Source organism: Maniola hyperantus, chromosome 5 (genome assembly GCF_902806685.2).
Source record: "Maniola hyperantus chromosome 5, iAphHyp1.2, whole genome shotgun sequence".
NCBI lineage: Eukaryota > Metazoa > Arthropoda > Insecta > Lepidoptera > Nymphalidae > Maniola > Maniola hyperantus.
In genome coordinates this window covers 7,269,856-7,291,237 of record NC_048540.1, presented here as the reverse complement: position 1 = coordinate 7,291,237, position 21,382 = coordinate 7,269,856, and the positions used below count along the sequence as shown (strand labels likewise).

At 37.3% G+C, this 21,382-nt stretch overlaps 2 protein-coding genes across 7 annotated transcripts in view; one reads left to right on the top strand and one right to left on the bottom strand.

The window, feature by feature from the left end:
- Positions 1-1,161, bottom strand: part of LOC117982045 (uncharacterized) — a 66,763-nt gene extending 65,602 nt beyond the window's left edge. The window contains exon 1 of the mRNA XM_034968320.2: positions 871-1,161. The gene's annotated coding sequence lies outside the window, so the exon portion shown is untranslated. The remainder of the gene's footprint in view (positions 1-870) is intronic.
- A 10,981-nt stretch (positions 1,162-12,142) lies between these two features.
- The window catches only part of LOC117982117 (uncharacterized), a 140,921-nt gene continuing 131,681 nt past the window's right edge, over positions 12,143-21,382 (top strand). For 5 of the 6 annotated variants that reach the window (XM_034968412.2, XM_034968414.2, XM_069498839.1 and 2 more), the window contains exon 1: positions 12,143-12,322. The gene's annotated coding sequence lies outside the window, so the exon portion shown is untranslated. The remainder of the gene's footprint in view (positions 12,323-21,382) is intronic. The other variant, XM_069498837.1, reaches the window with a different exon arrangement.

Here is a 21,382-nt window from a genome sequence, read left to right as displayed (position 1 = left end):
CAATGAGTTCCCACGAAAAAATCCACGTATATGAAGTATCATCTATTTGGTACAGATATACTTAGCTTGTATCCCAGACTCGGATACAGGCTACTTTTTATTCCGGAAAATCAACGTTTCCATGGGATTATCAAAAAACCGAAACTTACACGGTCGGAGTAGCGGCCATCACCTAGTACCTACCTAGGTATTTTTATAATGCAGAGTTTACGTATATGTAAGCAAATGTGTTATATAATATGAAACAATTATCTAGATACATATAAAGTACCTATAGTACGCGACAGGTCGAGATGACTATCGGGGTGAGGACGCCTCGCACACCAGCACAGTCCTCGGGCTCTCGGTGCGGGATAGTGCAGGTGTGCGGGGTGTCCCCCCTCCTCATACCCCGATTGCCGTCTCGACCTGTCGCGTACATTCCGTAACGTACAGTTTCAGGCCGCGAGTGTACCTAATTAATTAATTATAGTATAAATCAGGTTTAGGTGCTGTAATTCTGTGATATACGGGCTTCTGTCCAAGACAAGGCAACACGTGTCTACAATAAATGAAACCTGTTTTAATGATCCGATTGCGAGTTGGTTCATAATAACTCGCTTACCGACTAGTCTGCTGACCACTTACTGACGGGAAATTACTAACTTTCGACATCTCATTCGTAATCCGTTTAGCGCAAAGGCAAACAGACACGAATAATAAATATTGCATTGAACCCAGCCCGCAGCCCCTCTACCTACAAACTATTGCGTCCAACAGGCAAAAACTCGTAATTTTTTTCCATAGGTACGAGTACAGCTGCATGGACAATAATAGTCAAGGATAGTTGAGTAATATTAGGAAATAGAAATATTTCATCAAATAACTTACGTCCAGGGGAGCGTAACATCCAAAATTATCCGGTGTTTGAACTGTAACTTTATTCAATATTTCATTAATGTTATTATGATTTTATAATGGTAGACAAATATCACTTAATGTTGTTTATGCACAGATAAGTTTGAACCAATCCATAGGGAAAGTTTAGGTCACGTTTTGAAAAAAAAAAATCGAGAAAACGCCACTGGCGACGTTTCCGTCGTCCGAAGGAAAACGTCCAAGAAATACGTTCTGCCGCGCGGTGGGAGTTGGCGAAACTGACGTACGCCTTGCGCAGGCGCCGCCAAGGTATTGTTTAAAGTTACTTTTACTTGCGATACTCGCTGCTCTAGGCAACTTGCTTGAGACCTCGTTCTTGGGCTTGCGCACGCGTCTCTACTTAGCTCTAAATTATTCGCGATACAGAACAAGATTTTCAAATCCTGAAAAATTTAAACCGGTCTATGGTAATATTTTTAATTCACCAGCAACGACGTTTAGTACAGAACTTGCATCGCGGGGAAGGTCTTTGACTATTTTTGGTTTCGGAAAATTAAAGACTTCCCATGGGATTTTTTGCAAACCCAAATCCACGTGGATGAAGTTGCGGACATCTTCTACTAGGTGTAGAGTTTGCTTCACCTAGGACTAGGACCTGAAACTACAGCCCGCGAGCCTAGACGCTCGGGGGTCGTAGTTTAGGGACCGCTGCCCTAGACCAAAAACTAAGTAAATTACTTATTGTTAACCTACAATTCTCTATCTGGTTGTTCTACTTTTACCACCAACCATTTGAATTATTTGAAAAGATTTTCTTAAATTATCTAATAATAGATGTTATTCAACTTACCTCAGAAACTGGTTCAAAACCCAGATTCAATGTCTAATAACAACAAAAATGTTTATTTCTTCACCTAGTTTGCGACATTTACAATAATGATAAACAAGGTTATCACTACCTAATATGCCTTAACTAGGTAAAGCCATTGGGTAAACTACTGGGTTACCTACTTCAATGTCAATTTTTCTATGTTGCAAAATAGAGCCCTTAATAGCTCAACGGGTAAAGGAGTGGACCGAAAACCGAAAAGGTCGATGGTTCAAACCCCGCCTGTTGCATTATTGTCGTACCTACTCCTAGCACAAGCTTGACGCTTAGTTGGAGAGAAAAAAAAAGTAAATGGCATTGTGAACGCAAAACGGGACTAACTGAAGAAGTTTGTTTGTTTATTGGAACGGACGTTGCTACGGAACAATAGATCGACGTGATTTTTTGAATTGGATATAGTTAAAGACCTGGAGAGTGACATAAGGTACTTTTTATCCCGGAAAATCCAAGAGTTCCCGCGGGATTTTAAAAAAAACCTATTCCACGCAGGCGAAGTCGTGGGCATCAGCTAGTCCATTAATAAAAGCTGATAAAGAAGAAAAAAATTGTGAAAATTTTAAAATACAATGTATTGTAATTATCTACATTGGTTTACCTACAGGCTACAGGGTAATACTTAGTAAAAGTTACCAAGAAATAAATCAAAGTCAGACACAAAATTATCTAAGTCCTCTATTTTTTGGGCAGGTTGATAAAAACCATAAAAGCATTTCACGGGCATAAGCAAGGTGCCGAATAGTAATTAACATTGTAAAATCGTTGGAAATTAGTCTTGTCACCTGCTTTACAAAACAAAAAATAAGTGTCAACGCTATAAAAAATTAAAAGAAACTTAAGACTTGCGACCTTGATACATAATATTTTGTCGGCTCTCAAGTTATCCATTCTCCGGTTACGAACTACAGGCACAGCAGGTAAGTAAGTTGTCTTATCAGGTTTATTATGAAGAATTCAAGCATTTACTATACTCCGAAGATATGTATATTGAAAGGTAGGTATTTAATAATACTAATAATTGCTACGACTAGATGCGAAGTAGGATTAAACTGGCTAATAATAAACATTATTGCTAACTAGTTTATATAGGTACCTAACCTTTTTTTCTGTCATCGAAGTTTATATCGAACTAGCTTATGCCCGCGACTTTGTCATCGTATGGATTACACAAATTTCAAACCACTATTTTACCTCTTTACAGAGGCACTATTTCTCTGAAACTATACTGAAGTGGAGATGTGTTAAGTAAACCAATCAGATTGTCGGTAAATAACGTGATAATTTTATTCCGTCACCTGACAAAACTCTGATTGGTCAACTATACGCATCTCCGCGCCGCTCCGCTTCAGTGGACAGACACCCTTAAGGTTAAATTTCAAAAATCCTTTCTTAGCGGATGTTTACTATTATAGCTATCTGCATGCCAAATTTCAGCCCAATACGTTCAGTAGTTTGAGCTGTGCGTTGATAGTTTAGTCGCCGATCGTTCCTCCCTGTTTACCTGAGACTATTATATATATTCTGTGGTTGAGGACAATGCTCAGAGAAACTTTCAGATTTAATAAAATAACGAAGGTCTGGCACGCGCTGGCTCTTATTCCAATAGTACGTTTTTCCCACGAACCGATCGCTATTTCACCTCCTTTAACCATTAAGGGTAAACGAGTTACAATAATTATGCTACTGGTTTAATTATTATGATTGGTGAAATTTAATTACGTAATTTATTTTCTACAAAAACAACTTTTTAATGGCGCGTACGGTTGCGTTGATTCCAGCTGACAAAAAGAATCCAATTCATTTCAAATGAGTTGAGAATATAGTACGTGACAGGTCGAGATGATAATCGGGTTGAGGAAGCCCCGCACACCCACCCAGCCCCCGCGCTGCTAACCCGGTGCGGGATAGCGCGGGTGACGTGCCGGTATGCGGGGCGTCCCTCGCCTCATACCCCGAGTGCCATCTCGACTTTTCGCGGACTATACCTACTGATAATGGCGTCGATCCTGATGTCTTCCTTTAAATTTTAGAGTATTCACATCTTTTTCTTTTTATTGGTGGCAAAAAAGGACGGAAAATGACTCTGCATAGTGCTCTACAACATTCAAACACTATGTTCACGCGACTGGGCACCTAAAGTCACAAAGTTAGACAGATTTAAATTAAATTAAGTTTGTCTGTCTGTTGTTTCTTATTACATAAGAAATAAAAATCGGCCAAGCGCAAGTCAGACTCGCGTACCGAGGGTTCCGTACTCGGGTATATTTTTCGTCATTTTGGACGATAAATCAAAAACTGATAGGTATATGCATAAAAATAAAAATAAAAGAGATTGCCCATTTTCTTAGGAGCTTTGGGCCCCCCCTAATATAATTGTTGTGTCACCATGGTTTTAATTTTATTTTTTAGACAAATAATTAACTCTTTATATTCTGCAAACGATTTCTATCTATTCACCCTGGTTATAAAGAAATCTTATTTTTTATATTGCTGATATTGAGGTTATATTTAATTAATACTTCTTCAAAATAAATGCATGTTTACGATTCTAACTGTAATTGTGGATATTTTCAATAATAGAGTGAAATAAAGTCGTTATAAAACATAATCGTAAAAAAGTAACACATTTAAAAAAAAATTTAAGTTTTGACACGACGCCACAAAAGAGGGCTCGTTCACGTGCGATCTCCTTTGGCTTAGAATGTAGGTACAGATAAAGCCATCATATTATTATACAGTTATCTTAATTTGAAAATTGAAAATACTAATTATTATTTGTAAATTTTTTTGTGATGTACCTAACCACAAATTCACGTTTTCGAATTTGTTCCTTTACTTGTGCTATAAGACCTAACAGACGGAAAGATGGACAGACGGACAGACGGACAGATAGACAGACGGAAAGTTGGACAGAAGTGATCCTATAAGAGTTCCTTATTTCCTTTTGAGATACGGAACCCTAAAAATGCAAATAGCTACTTAAAAATTAAAACACGGAGAACGCGTGCCTGCGCTTACCGTACCGAGTTGATATCAACATCTTTTTTGATATACTACCGTGCCATGTGCCGCGACTACTCTGCCAGTGTGCGTTGCGCCTTGCTCTTGATGGATAAGCAATGGGAAAGATTTGAAGAATTATATATACCTACTACAATGTTATGATACTCACGCCATCTACACAGTTGCCACGAAACTGTTTCGTGCACAGCATTCACTTCACGATTTCATCAGGTTAATGGATACATACGTTTTCGTGTGGTAACAACCAAGGCAGGAGTTTATTTTTTCAACGCCCAAGAGGTGTCACTTCACCAGTTCTACATTCGATTTTTCGGAATGAAAAGAAGTGCCTCCGTCTCCGGAATGCAAGCTATCTCTGCACCCGGCTAAGTAGAAAAAGCTAACAGAATAATAGACAGATATACACTAATAATGATAATATGATGCCCGCGACTTCGTCCGCGTGGTTTTAGTCTTTTTTAAATTAGGTACCTATATCTGTTACAACAGAGATGAAATTAAAATTAACACAACGTCATCTATCAATTAATTACCTATTTGACTGGTCTGCGCTCCATCCCGCTTTTGGAAATGCATCCTAAGCTTTTATCAAATAGGTATTTAAGATAAAGATTTCAAGAAGAGTCTCACGCCCTATTGGTTGTATAAAAATAGTAGGTAAGTACCTACTTGTTATTTAAGAGCCGGTTAGCTGTTGTTATTTTGGTGAAAACTATTTTCTAAGTTCATGTCTAGCGATCACTGACCCCTAGTATAATACAAGTACACTGAAGCTGCTATTGCCGACTTGTTTTTAAAGAAAGTTTATTTTTGGCATTTTGGCGCTGATAGCAGTAGGTAGTGAGTGTCATGTGAACGTACTGAACTAAATGTTGATGAGACATAATATTAATGTGTCAATACAAAGACCATTTGACACATACCCGTTTTAATTTCCGTTACGCTAAGTGGGGTGCTTCCGATCGGCACAAAAATAGTTTTATTTTGTTAAACACCTCTTCCAGCGTAGGTACCTACTTGTATAATATGTCCATTTTAGTGCTAACGATGCACGCGATGGATGAACGAATCTTTTTCCTCTTTTCATGTACAAGTTATCTATGTTGCACGTGGCAAACGAGCGGCGAGTGAGGAACAAACTAGATTGTTAAAAGTTATAACATAACTTATCTGCCGACGGAGGAAATTTATCCTTTCATCTGATAGCGACATGATTTATGACAATAATTTGCGTTTTTCGTTTAAATTTTGGCTTTTTGAGTAAAAAAAGGGACGTTCAATTAATAGTTTCAAGGACTGTTTGCGGTTTTTGTTCTCTTAAAATTAATTGCGTAAATTAATGTCAGGAAGGCACTATTATGTAAAGATGAGAGAAATAATTCAGAGAAATGTCTGGTTATAGGATTTAATAGGTTAATACTTAAGTATTTCAGTAATTATTTCGAAAATGTTTTACTTAATTAGTAGGATAGGTCCATATTAGTTCCGTAGCCTAGGGATCTAGCCGGTGCAGATGCACACGAAGCAAGCACGTAGAAGCAGCCAGCGTATGTCGGCGCTTCCTCACTGGCCGCGCTGCTACGCAAAGAAAGGCCACGTAAGACTGCCACGTTTAGTATAGAGCTTTCTATTAAATACTATAAGTACAATACGCGGCAGAAAGTAATGTACATCGAGCTTTAGAAGGAGATAGCAGATTTGTAGAACGTTGTCTCTGTCGTTGAGACCGACTAAACGTCATATTATAGGCACGGCGTTTATCACTATTAATAATAATAATAATAATAAAAATAATAATAATAAAAAATATATTTATTTAAGAAAAAATATTTACAGGTTACACAAATTCAGGTATAATCATAAACTCGAAGCTTGAGTTTTTCCGTATACCGAAGCCGTTGACATTAGGTATCTACACGTCACACATATCTTATTAAAAGCTAAATAACAATAAGTACTTATAAACTAACAACATTGAACCAAATGTACGTAATGTTGTATTCACAGGAAAACTAAACATAAAATGTAACTTCAAATCTTGAAGATAGCTTGCATCCCGGGGAAGGACTATATTATAATATAATATAATATAATATAATATAATATAATATAATATAATATAATATAATATAATATAATATAATATAATATAATATAATATAATATAATATAAGGCTACTTTTGATCCCGCAAAATCAGAGTTCCCGCGGGATTTAAAAAAAAACCTAAATCCACGCGGACGAAGTCGCGGGCATCATCTAGTAAGAAATAAAGCCAAAAAATACGTTCTAACATAAGACGTATTTATTTATAAGTCTGAAAATAGAAATTTAGTGAAGCGAGTGTGAGTGATCGATCGTTCGACCAAGTTTGATGAAAGAATTCAATATGAAATTCTTTCAAAATGAATTTTATACACATTTACTCTAGTCTACAGGGATATCTACTGGGATAGTGATATAATATGTCTAAGCTTTCTGATCCTAATCTAGTAAAATATATTAATATTAGGTTAAAATATGTGAACGGGATGTTTGGGTGTTTGTACTTTGTAACTCCTTCACGCTATGCAACGACTGAAACAATTTGGCTGGGAATGGAAATACTTCATACCTACTTTGAATTAACACATACCTAGGTACATTTTTTATCCTGGAATGTCAAAGAGTTTCCGTTGGATTTTAAAAACCTATTATTACCCAGATGTATATTATATTCAAACTTACCATATTTAATCAAGTAGATTTCAACTCAATGTTTAATTTTCGTTGTTGCAATATAAAAAAAACTCAGTAATGTATAAAATTAAAAAAAATCTCCTGTTATAGTAGAGCTTCAGCATGAAATTTTATAAATATATAAAAGGAAAAGGTGTCTGACTGACTGACTGACTGACTGATCTATCGGGGGAAAACAGGGGTTTGAAATTTGCGTAGTCCACGCGGACGAAGTCTCGAGCATAAGCTAGTAACCTCGATACAAAATGTGTTCTTACAGAATCTTTACACAGTAACATCATTCGTTTTTATTATAGCTTGGATTAATTAGTATGTTTTGGAAGTATCACCGAACAAGAATTTAAACAATAGGAGGTATATGCCCACCCCAAGAAATCTTTCCAGTGTTTTTAGTAGTTATAAAATAATAATTTAAAAAGCAACAACAACTGATTTTAATAAAGAGCTAAGCTCTAAGGAACTGCAACGAGCCGAACAGAGCGTGTTACGTAGGTAAATATTAAAGTAACATTGCATGGTTGCTTAAACGTGAAAAATGAAAATATTATGCTTTTAATATACGGTACTACACTATTAAAACGTATGCTACTTACGAGTAAATTAGGTATCATAAATCACTTGATCATGTATTTTTAAATCCGTGAGGAAGAGAGAACCTACCATATCATAGTTATGTAACTTGGCTAAAGGTATTTTTGATCTTAGTATAAGCGGAAAGTAGGAGTAGATAAGAAGATTCGGATGAGAGGAACTAAAATTTCTTTGATTGCGTTTTATACGTACATAACGTATAATACGAGTATGTACTTATAATGATTTATTTTAAAATCTGTGAACGAATGCTTCGATATAACGTAGACAATGTTGGTAAGCACATACATAATTCAATAAAGACAATATAACTTTATAGAATAGTATATCTTCAAGATATTTTAATTCAAAATCGCAAATGTTGATGTTGAGTCTAGATCTTGAAATTCATTTATCGCTTTTCAGTAACAGTGTCCTCTTCTCACAATACGTCATTATTTTTGTACTCGTGAGAATACTTGCGAATCCAAAAGCTATCAAAGTACAACTTTATTTTTTATTTATTATGCGAAAAACTGTAGTTTGGATTGTTAATGGGAGCACTTTGGAACTTAAAAGAGTGGTAATAACCACCAGGTTATAACCATAAAGAAGGAGTATTGTTTTCGTAATGTTATTGGCTTTAGAGAAACTCAATGTCCTGACTTTTTACTGTTTTGAATTTTAATACGAGTAACAACAGCTGTAATAAAATAGTCGTTATAGAGTTTGGTATTATTATTTAATGCAAGTTCAATGGATGGCAACGACTCGTCATGTTACATAGCGTGCATTTTAGGAGAAGTAGGTACCTGGTAGAGACAGAGGGAAGGTTCAAATGAGCTAAATGCGCAAGTTTCGCTATGTTTCTCAGTTACTATTGCTGTCATTTTGATAAGCTAACTTTAAAACAACATGAGCATGGCGGCTCTACTAGGCGACACGTGTCCCTCTTATTACAAAATATTATCAATATTTAAACAGTTTAGTAATAAATCCTATGTTATTAGATATTTAACGTACGTTCTAGGAGAAGTAGATAGGTAGGTACTTGGTAGAGACAGGGGGAAGGTTCAAATGAGCTGAATGCGCAAGTTTCACATTGTTTCACAGTCGCTGTCGCTTTGATAAGGTGCTCGCTGCTTGCGAGATGGAAGTTCATTTAACTGACGGCTTTCTAAATGACTGCTGACTACAGGAAAAAGGTTTATAAATCGTTGTATAAAGAGAAGGTTATCAACTCCGTATGACCGTGACGTATCAGTTTTTAGAGGGTACTCCTATTTTGATGCTTCTTTTTTATTGAGTTTACCTGGAGGATGCTTCCGTTCATATTTTACTAGCTTATGCTCGCGACTTCGTCCGCGTGGACTACACAAATTTCAAAACCCCTGTCAACGCTTCTTATTAAGTTGACAGTGCGTTCGCGGCCTATCGGAACTATCATGTAGATTATGCCTAAAATTAGTCTACGGTTAGCGAATAGTACTTACTTTAAGAACTGTCAAAAATAAAACCGTGACACACACACGCTCCGCTGAAGTACGTTGTTTCATTGTTCTTCCCCGAACCTAAGAAATAAAATTTGCCTATCGGGTCTTCAGTGTTAGTTTAAATAACTAACAACCCCTATTTCACCCCTTTAGGGATTGAATTTTCAAAAATTCTTTCTTAGCGAATGCCTACATCATAATAGCTATCTATACCTACCAAACAGCCCGATCCGTCCAGTAGTTTGAGCTGTGCGTTAATAGATCAGTCAGTCAGTCAGCCGGTTAGTCAGTTAGTCAGTCACCTTTTCCTTTTATATATTTAGATATCTTTATTTATGTTCTTCAGTTTTTAATGGTGCTGTGAAACAAATACTTTTAACCTTTTCGTACAAGATGGGAACATTATGTATTATTAGAAGTATCCTTTGTACAAAGCTCAGTTTTAAAGCGCGAAGCTAACACAATAATGTGGTGTAGGTAAGTGTGGAAGGACTTTCTATACAAAACCTATGTTTCTGAATAGTTAATGTGACCATATTCCGCAGAGACCGGCAGCGAGGGTACAAATGAGCCCAGTGAGCAAGCTCCACGTTGTTTCGCAAAGTTGCCGCGTCACCATCACAGAGCTGGTGGGAGTAATTAATTATTTACCAAATCCACGGAAAGGATTTAGTATAGCGCTCCATCTTCTTTCCTTGGATAGAGTATAATCTTAACGTCAAAGACCGCGTAGTAGAGTGGTGAGTGCGTTGCGTAGTGTGAAGCGCCCTCCAGCACGATGGACCAACGCTTTAAAGAAGTTGGTGGAAAGTAGCTGGATGAGGATAGGCCAAGGACCGGGAGAGGTGGTACTCATTAGGAAAGACCTGTGTCCAACAATGCGTGTTCACAGGCTGACAATGATGATGAAGAACGTCAAATGGGTTGCGTGAAAAAATCTATCCCTACTAATATTAAAAGTGTGTTTGTTTGTCCTTCAATCATGTCGCAACGGAGCAACGGCTCGTCATAATTTTTTGCATCGATAGGTACAACATGAGCGTATAAAAACCTTTTTTTAATACGTTCATGAGATAAAATAATTATTAAAGACTGCAGAATGATATACATAGGCTACTTTATATCCCAGAAAATAAAACCAAGTGTTCTTATGGGATTTTAAAAAACCTAAATCTACGCGGACGAATATTTAAATAATAATGCACATTTTCAGTATAGGATTCTGGTAAATACCCATAGTTACCCCAACTCTTGAGCTATTCAGTGTTTCCGTGATGGGAGATAATGCAAAATCCAACCATCTAAATGACTACAGATTTAAGAGTGAGATGCCACAAGTTATTCTGTCGTCGTCGACGAGACACTTTGAAAGCACGTTTGTTGCAAATAGTGTACCTACAAAACAACCGTTTCATATGATTCCTACGTGTACCTAATGTATATACATAAGGTTATTTCCACACTCTAGCATAAAAATATACCTATTTAGTTATCACAATTGATAAGAAACACTTAGGTTAAACTTAGCTCAAATATTAATTCTTTCCACATAAAATAATACCTATTTTTTCTACAATTAAAAAATAAATAATTATAATAAAACTTTAGGCTAGCTCTAATTACTATACAAATCATGCCTGCGTGGAATGTAGCCAATAATATTGGCTGCATTTCCGCCATTTGGACAGCCAGGCTGATCCGTTGCGCAAAAAATGAGCCAGCCCTTCTGTCACTAGATGAGGTTATTAATCGCGGTAAAATGTCTCATTGAAATTGAAATGAAATTCATAATTTGATAAGTTACAGTAAAATTATATTTGTGTAGCGACATGAGACACGATAATAATTGCTTTCCGTACCCTAAAAACATTAAAACTAGGTTTTTAGGACCTAGACCGGATTAGACCGGATCGAAAGCGTGCGCAAACCTAGGTATCTATTCTATCCAATATAAGGAAAGTAAGTATAGGCAAATATTACGTCTGTAATTTCAAAATATCTGTCTTTTTACACAAATTAAATAAAAAGATATAAAACCTAAGCAACTATTTCTTTAATTTTTGTCTATCTGCCTGTTTGTCCGGCCCAATCATCGAAACGACTAAAGGTATTTTAGACGGCATATATTAGGTTAAGATTATCTAACCTTGGATATAATAATTCTCTTTCTCTTGGATATAATATTAATTCTATAGGATGCTTTAAAAAGCAAGAAAAATAATGGATAAACCCATAAGCATTTTAAAAATTATGAATCCACGTGTAAGAAATCGCTAGCAAAGGCTAAGACTTTAATTAAAAAATTCCTAAGCAATAAAAATAATTCTTTAAGATGATAATATACCTACTTATTTAAACCGAAATGTATATCTACTCGATTAAATAAAATAGATTCTCTCGGTTCTTTTGAGGTTGGAACGTGCGGTATGAGGTTATCCAGGCCGAGGTCTGACTTGCCCCCGTCGGATCACAAGTGACGTCAGCCAGACCGGGCATGGATGAAAAACGCATGCGTTCGATACAACCCCCGCCTACCGTGGCCGTACCAGCCCAGCCCGCCACTTCTCGGGTGGCGCGCGGCATCCACACTTGCTCGCCCGCCCGCTCTTTACTCCCGCGCCGACTGAATATAAACTTTGACTAACAGTGCGTGGCGTTTGAATGGACTTGGACTCGTATAATATGTAGTTTCTGTGACTTATGTTAGATGCGATTTTGTCCGTGTCGGATTCTTTGGATGCATTACAACTCAGGTAAGAAATTGAGAATTATTGCTTGAAAACCGGAGCCTTATAGGAATAAAATATATTATTAACATTAGGTATAATAAAATTGCGCCGAATTCAGTCCGCGGCAATACCAAATTGTTAAATTATGATTAGGTATGTATGAATCCATATATTACACCTAAATACAATAAACTAATTTTGAATGAGTTCAAAATGCGTTCAATTTTAATTTACGGAAACGTAAACCAGTCATATTGTTAGTATCACACATTATTAAGTTGTTTTTTTGTACGAAACACTTTACCCTTAGATTAAGGATTGATCTCCACTGCGATCCGACTGGAGACCAATCCTTAATCTAAGACTTTATCGTTAAAACGACTCTGCTATAAGATGCCTCGTACGATGGTTGCGTAATCTACTGCGCTGATATCAAATTTGCCTTCCAGCGATCTTACACATCGCAGGCGCCTAAGTATTTTGTACTCTGCCATGGAATTGTAAATAAGGTAAAAGAAATGGTAGTTGTTATCTTTAATATCGGGAATCCTTGTGGCTTGCGCCACATACGCAGTTACATAGTATTCTACGTACGTAATCTTCGATATACCTGTTCATTCAATAGTAGATTTCTTATACCTAGTTGATTTTTTCGATTGACAATTTTTATTTGATAGTTTTTTGCGAAGACGAATAAATCGAAAATCGATTGTTTAATTGCTGTCTATTTATTATTACAATCGCATATCGCAAATCAGGACATACCTACCTAACCTGATTTTTAGTAACACAAAAAAATCGAAAGAATATTATTTCTAGCATTCAATAGCAGCTCAAATTAAACGTTAACGATACAATACCTATTATATGTCTGTTTTTACGCGTGCTGATGTGTCACTAGACATTTGCGCGGCACGACGACCAACTTACTTCTATCTAGCTGAATTCTGTGGCACCCACACAATTTTGCCAAGCTACAACATGCATGGAACTTATACGTTAGTTTGACATGATCCAATTAGTGCCTATTAATCGTCGCGAAGCAAACTTGAGCTTTGATGTAGATCCAAGTCTACTTTAATCGCAACCGGCCTTGGGTATGATTAAAACATTCGTTGGGTAATTGGATTACTTATGCGAATAATTGAAAGGGATGATAAGGGAAAATGGAGAAAATTCTTTGAAATGTAATTTAATAATGGAATATTTTGATCTTAACCGATTTTCGAAAACCATGAGGTATCTAGGTTTCGTAAAACTCAAAAGTGTTTGAATAGTGTTCTCAAAGCTGTGCGAAGTCTAGCAATTTGCACTTAGCCAGCGTATCGGACTGTGGCCTTAATTCTTCTCATTCTGAGTGGGGTCTTCTCAAGGCTTAAACCGTTCTATATTCTTATAAAGACTTATCTGCAGTAGTGGGCTGGCGATGGGTTGATCATGATGATGTCTGAGGCAGGCGGCCGTTTCGTTTTTCTTGTAAGGATCTCTATTTACAATAGAGTAATGTAAATAATCGCGGCTCCTCGAACTATGTAATATAGTAGTATGTATATAGTGTAGGTCAGACACTGTACAGACTAGACATTCTACAACTGTAAAGGGAACTATGTGAACACCTGCATGTTCAATGTTGACTAAACTCATGTAAGTTGGCCATCTCCCCCGTCACAGTTGTCGCGCATTGTCTAGATAGGATTTTATAATTTCTTTTTTTCTCGTCTGGTCTGGTCTGGTGGGAGGCTTCGGCCGTAGCTAGTTACCACCCTACCGGCAAAGCCAAACCGCCAAGAGATATAGCGTTCCAGTACGATGCCGAGTAGAAACCAAAAAGGTATGGGTTTAATTAAAACTGTCATACCTCTTCCAGGTTAGCCCACTTCCATCTTAGACTGCATCATTACATACCACCAGGTGAGATTGCAGTCAAGGGCTAACTTGTATCTGAATAAAAAAAAAATTCCAAGGGAACTCCTACCATTATGTGATTACTGGAAAGAGTCATGGCGCTCAGCAATGAGGAATACGACTATAAAGGAGAAGACCTACCTACGTTAGTGTGGGGCATCGATGCAATTAGTCATATTTCTGGATTCGTTATATCGTCATCCTAAACCGATAAACATCCACTGCTGGACATAGGTCTCTTGCATGGATTTCCACATGCCATGTTCTTGCGCCGCGCCGTCTGAATCTCTCGGCTCCCTGCAACTCGTTTGACTCGTTTGACCTCCCTGGCACGGTGGTAAGCGCTGTGGTCTTAATAGTGGGAGGTCCCGGGTTCAATTCCCGGCAGGGGTTTGGAATTTGATAATTTCTAAATTTCTGTTCCGGTATGGTGGAAGGCTTCCGCCGTGACTAGTTACCACCCTACTGGCAAAGTCGTGCCGCCAAGCGATTTAGCGTTCCGGTGCGATTCCGTGTAGAAACCATAGGTGTATGGGTTTCATAAAAACTGCCATAGGTACTCCTTCCAGGTTAGCCCACTTCCATCTTAAACAGCATAATCACTTACCCGTCACCACCAGGTAAAATGACTTGTATCGGAATTAAGAAAAAAATTTGTCTATGCACCTAGTGGGAGGTTTTGCTGCGTTGCACTTTCCTGTGCGATGTAGCCATTCTCTTGGGAGACCAACATCCATCGGTTCTTCGAAGTAGGTATAGGTACATGGCCCACCCATTGCCTCTTCAGTTTCGCAACACGTTTAGCTGTGTCAGTTACTCTGGTTCTTCTATATGGAATTCTTCATTTCTGATTTGATCACGTAGAGAAACTCCGAGCTTAGTTCTCTCCATCGCGATTGCCCGCAAAGTCCCTCTGAGTTTGCTTGTACTAAGTTTTTTTTTTTTTTTTTTATATTCAGATACAAGCTAGCCCTTGACTGCAATCTCACCAGGTGGAAAGTGATGATGCAGTCTAAGATGATAGCGGGCTAACCTGGAAGGGGTATGGCAGTTTTTATTAAACCCATACCCCTTTGGTTTCTACACGGCATCGTACCGGAACGCTAAATCGCTTGGCGGCACGGCTTTGCCGGTAGGGTGGTAACTAGCCACGGCCGAAGCCTCCCACCAGACCAGACTAGAAATTTAGAAATTATAAAATTCCAAACCCCTGCCAGGAATCGAACCCGGGACCTCCCACTATTAAGACCACAGCGCTCACCACTGCGCCAGGGAGGTCGTCAAAATCTTCGTCTTTCGATATAGTAAATATCATTGTCTGTTTAATTTTTTTACCATTATTTTGTACTCAGTAAAAATCAATAGCGGGTGAACTACGAAGAGGTTCAAATCCCACTCACTAAACTGTTGTCGTGTTTACTTATTCCTTTGTCATCGAATAAAAAGCTATTATGTAGAGTCGCTTATGTTCTTCATATTTTTGTTCTCACAGTGATTTTTGGGTTCCGTAATCGAAGAGTTCCAATGGGACCCTATTACCTGCTAAGCTCTCGCTGTCTGAGCGAGCTTTACCTATTTCTTGAGCCGTATTAGCACAGTTTTAGTAGTATTAGGTAGAGAGCTGAAATTTTCACAGAGTGTGTATTGCCGCTTTAACAACAAATAATAAAGAACCAAGATGGCGTATTAAAAAATGGCTACTATGCATGTACATAAAAAATATCTTATCCCGATAACTCTGTTTTTTTAATAACTAGTTTTATAACTAATATTATAAATGCAAAAGTGTGTCTGTCTGTCTGTCTGCCAGCCTTTCACGGCCCATCCGTTCAACCGATTTTGACGAAATCTGGTACAGAGATAGCTTGCATCCCGGGAAAGGACATAGGCTACTTTTTATCCCGGAAAATTCCCATGCGGACGAAGTCGCGGGAATCATCTAGTTTTATAATAATTATATCGGGATTCTAGCCTTTTGATCTGCGATTAAAACATCTTTTTAATCGACTTCAAAAAAGGAGGAGGTTCTCAATTCGTCGGAACCTTTGTTTTTTTTAATGCACATAATCTGTCTATTCTAAAACAAAACAAATGTTTGAAAAAAAAGCATTGAACAAAGGCAATGTTGCTAGCACTAGGTATAAATCGTAAAATTTGAAGTTGATCCAGCTCTGAAATTCCACTTGAAAGGCACATCGCTGTGTGAAAGAGGTCACCAAAATGGACCAACTTCCTGCAAATCCCAATGTGTTCCTTTTGGACTTTGATGGTCCGTGAATGAAAGTTATCACTTACAATCAAGTGACCTATTTGCTCGCTCGTGCGCTTTATAGCTTGAGTGCTTTTCCACCTTTAAATACTTCACTTCATATTCCTGGATTTTCAGTATATAATATTATTTATAAAGAAAAGTGGTGCCATGGTTATTTAGGTAAAAAGTTGGATAATTTGAATATACATGTAAATTAAATTGACAGGTAACTACTTTTAAATGTGCTATGTTTAGTGTAAACTGTAAATACTTAGTGTATGGACTAGTATAGGTACATCTAACTAGCACCATTCTTTTAATAGAGACCTAGGTGTTTGTATAATCGATGTATAGTCTTTAAAGTGATACCAGTAGGTATTTTTTTTTGATATCACATGTACTGAGGAGAAACTGGAAACCCAACTAATGACTGTGTCAAAGAAATCAATGGAAGGGGTAACGACCCTCAAAAAGCAACACAACGCAGACAGAGAATGACAAAATAATCGCCTGTGGATACTACTAAATACATTGATATAATAGGGTCACTTCAACTTGTGTATAACTGGAAAGGGACCAAAAAAACGCATGTTATTTGTGTTGTTACGTTCCCATACATTTTCTTTACGTTTATTTCCCCAATTTATTCACGTCCCTCGGACACTCTAAGTGTGGTGTGCAATTCCTTTCATTACCCACAGGATAAAATACGTTTCCGGTTATAGAGTGGGAATTTTGACGATCTTCCTTGTGGCTGTCTTATAAGTGGAAGGTCTCCTCACGTTCGATTCTTAGCTGGCTCATTTTATGAAACCATAACTTCCATTGGTGGCTGGATTCCGCCATCTTTACTGGCAAAGCAATACCGCCAAGTGATTCATTGTTCCTATCCAGCGATTAGGAACCGATTAGAGACATCATCATCATCATCATCATCTCCTCAACCAATCTCCGTGTCACTATGGATGGGTCTCTCTCAGAATATAGAAGGGTTTAAGCCATAGTTCACCATACAGTCATGACATGACTGACATGATTTTGAGAACCTTCTCCGTTAAAGCAAGTGATATGTTGCTTTAATTGCTAGACCCCCAAACAGGTCTTAACCACTAGGTTATCTGCTATGTCCACTTTACCGTAGAAAAACCAAACCCGGATACAAAGCACCTAAAGTTTATTCAAGCTTGTCAAAGCTACGTGTTTTTGCAGCGCTTTTAAAATATTTTTTTTGCATAAGTGGGTTAACCCTCTTACAAAAAGTATTTAATAAGTATTTTCAACTCTTGAGAGCATTCTTTCAAGAGCAAGAATTTTACTTCTTAAAAGTTTAACGTGATTTTTATTCAAATGAAACGGACTTCAAAGATCATGACTGTAAAGTAGATTTATAAGTTAGGTATGTAGTAGGGAAAAGAGGAAAACAGGGATTTCAAAACTATCCTAAAGATATCACGAAATCCCGTAAGAAGCTGAATATCCCAACTGATTATCTCTTTCCACAAATTTAGTGAAGTGGTAAAACTCTGAACATAATTTTTGTGAATCAAAAACCTAAATCCAAACGGACGAAGTAGCGGGCATTATATAATATTTAATAGGTAGTTACATTATATAAGTACTTAATATGAAACATAAAACAGCAGTTTATGTTAAAGGAAAGAAGTTAATTGTATCAAAGTGGCGTTAATTTAGTTGTTAATGGAACCCCTAATTGCTACCGCACAATGTCATCATTAACATTTGTATGGAGCTATATTTCGAAATACCGGTAATAGCTGTATTAATAACCAAAATGTTTATTGCATGATGTAATTTACTGATGTAGCTACTTATCAAAATGATTTTATTTATCGTATGTTACGGAGCCAGTTTATTAGCAACGCGGCGTTGAGAACTCGCTTCGATTAAGCCTAGGAGTTGGCTAACTTACAAAATGAAATAAAATTCTAGATCGAACGAACCGATATTATATATGCTCCGATATAATTATTACAAGGCGCCTTACGGCTAAATGAATTTATTCAATTAGCTCTTCTGAATAAGCTTGATTTGCTCTGTTCTAATTAATTTTACTATCGGCTTAGATTTTTTTGCATTGCCTGGTATTGTTTGCAAAATCCAGTGCAGGTTTATCCTAATATTTTTTAAGTGTGAGAGTGTGGATTGTCAATGACCGATTTAGCTGTGGAATGGATGGATATTTTCATTCTTATCATTTCATTGCTTATAACCCTAAATTAGCACATAGGCTAGGCTACTTTCTATCCTGGAAAATGCGTGGCGCATGTTTGCCCGCGCGGACCATGGACCGCATGGGTCCATGGGATAGCACCGCTACAATACAGACCACCAAACGGGGGCGATGTGCGAGCTTTTGCGATCACCCGCACCAGCACAACTCGCTGAAGATGGTGACGACACGACCAAGACCGGATTTGACAATATCAAATATTTGTGGTACATCGAAACGAGTCCAGATTACTCATATTTATAAATGAGGTGTTGTTGGCTTCAGTTTAGTGTTCCATCCGATCATAGGCTATGTTACTTTTTTCTAAGTAAGCGCGTTACTTTTTTCTAAGTAAGTAAGTAAGTACAATATTTGAAACGATCATTGCTATTTTGCTGTGCGAAATATTGAATCAGAAAAACATATTTTCGTACATAGGAACAAGAGTTTTGCTAGAAGTTGTCAGCAATTCATCAGAGCTATAATATGATACCAATGCGGTACCATGTTGGCTTTAATGAGGCACTTGGTTTTCATCGCACGAGTATCCATTTTCCGCTTCCATAATTTAATTGTACAGCATATGATTTTCATAACGATTGTTTGATTTCGATGGAACTTTTTTATGTACAGCTAACGTTTTATTAAAGCTATAAGCTGCTTTTACGACTATTATTACTATATGCGGTCCCTCATATTATGATGCTATGAAAGTATCGTTAAAGCTATCATCGATATTTTATTTCACAAGGTGATACGATTTCGCTTGAAAGTTGTGTGCATGTCATAAATTGTTTATTTTATGTAAATAGACGTAGACTGGAAAAAAATCATGTTGTCTTGAAATAATGGAAGCAGAGATCTTTAGGTCACCAAAGATTCAAATGGCTGGATGATATAATATTATGGGGGCTATACCTGCGAACAGGGCTTGCCTACCAAAATTAAAAGAGGTGGCTATGCAGCGAAAATCTTTCCTCATAATGATCATCATTTGTGATATCCTTGAAAAGAAGTTTTTATTTGGAAAATAGCGAAAATAATGATCATGAAAAACAAGGTCGACCCTATCGCCATTATGAAGTCAAAGTTTGAATTCTATGGACCGTGCCTGAATTGCGAACCACATTATCACATTTGTCAAAAGTGAAAGGGACAACCCTTTTTCAATATAAGCAGACGTCAAGAAGGGCACAAAGCCAACAAGATTGCCTCCAGATCCATCCGTCTTTGATATTCTGCCTGCGAAACATTAGGCGTCACTTACAATGGCTTCTAAATCCGTGAAAAGCCAAATTCGGCATAGGAAAGGGTAGTCAATTATTTGAACCGTCTCTCCGATCTTATTTTTAATGTTTTATCAAAATCTCATATTTACGCCGAAAGACTAACCTATTTCGTTGATGGAGTCAACAGATGTTTTCTAATGGTAGCGTTAATTTAACGCTTCTATGGACCAATAACTTGAACGAAGTTTTTCTTAAATCGTTCTACAATACTGTGATAACAGAAATAAGTAGAGAAAGGAAAAGCTTTCAGTATTTTAGTTAAACGAGTAGGTATTATAATTTATAACTAAGTAATATAGCAAAGTAAAAATTCGACTTCGATTATTTCGTGACTTAAAAAGATAATATTTTATTAATAATATAATATAATAATATAATTGGGTGAGAGGGTAAGTTCAAGGATAAGGTATTCAGGCGATTTCTCGGATCTTGTTCCCCCGTTTAGCCGAAAAGCTATGGTCACATGTCTATGGCTTCGAAGATAATCAAATGGAGCATTAAGTAGCCAAAAACTGGGGTAAGGGCTGATTTATTATAGGAAGATAGCTTTCCGGTAGGATAGAAAATATTACATAAGTTATCCAACTACAATGTAAGAATGTAAATGTCACTGAGCAAAACATCGACAACGGGACGCGCCTAGTATTCTCTACGTGATGAACCGCTAAGTTTATTTACGATTGTTCCAATTATTTGGTGTTAGGGTTCTGAAACTGCCATCTTTATTCTCTTATAGTGCGCTTGCATCGATGCTGACTCAAGATGGAAGTGGGCTACAGTAAAAACATTTTATACTCTAAAAAATTTTAGGACTTTTAATAGACACTGAAGAGCCAATGCTTATTTTATTTATTGGATCTCAAGTAAAATTTAGTGCCGTGTACTTTGGTACTATCTTTATTCCTGGGGCTGGTCATGTTTCGCATGAAATTGCTTTAATCTCACGGTCCACTCCTCTGGGAACTTAGCTGCCAGTGATGTCACAACAACTATAGTAGTTTAGGGATCTGAGAAACCAGCTGTTAAAAAAGTTGTTTATGTAATAAATTTCTACGCTCAGAGTCATCATCATGATCAACCCATAGTCGGCTAACTACAGAGAACGGGTCTCCTATCAGTACGAGAAGGGTTTGGCCGTAGTATACCACGCTGGCCAAGTGCAGCCAATGGCTGAGACTAATTGAGGTATATTTGTTTTGATAACAGATAACTAGTCGATCCATTCTGGATTCACTCGGGTGACATAGTATGTGTAAATCCTTTCTAAATACACCCATTTTTTTTAAAACTTATTTGTACCAAAAATTTACCATCATCAGCATGGTCAACCCATCGCCAGCCCACTACTGAGTATAGGTCTCCTCTCAGAATGAGAAGGGTTTAGACCACATTCTGCCACGCTGGCGAAG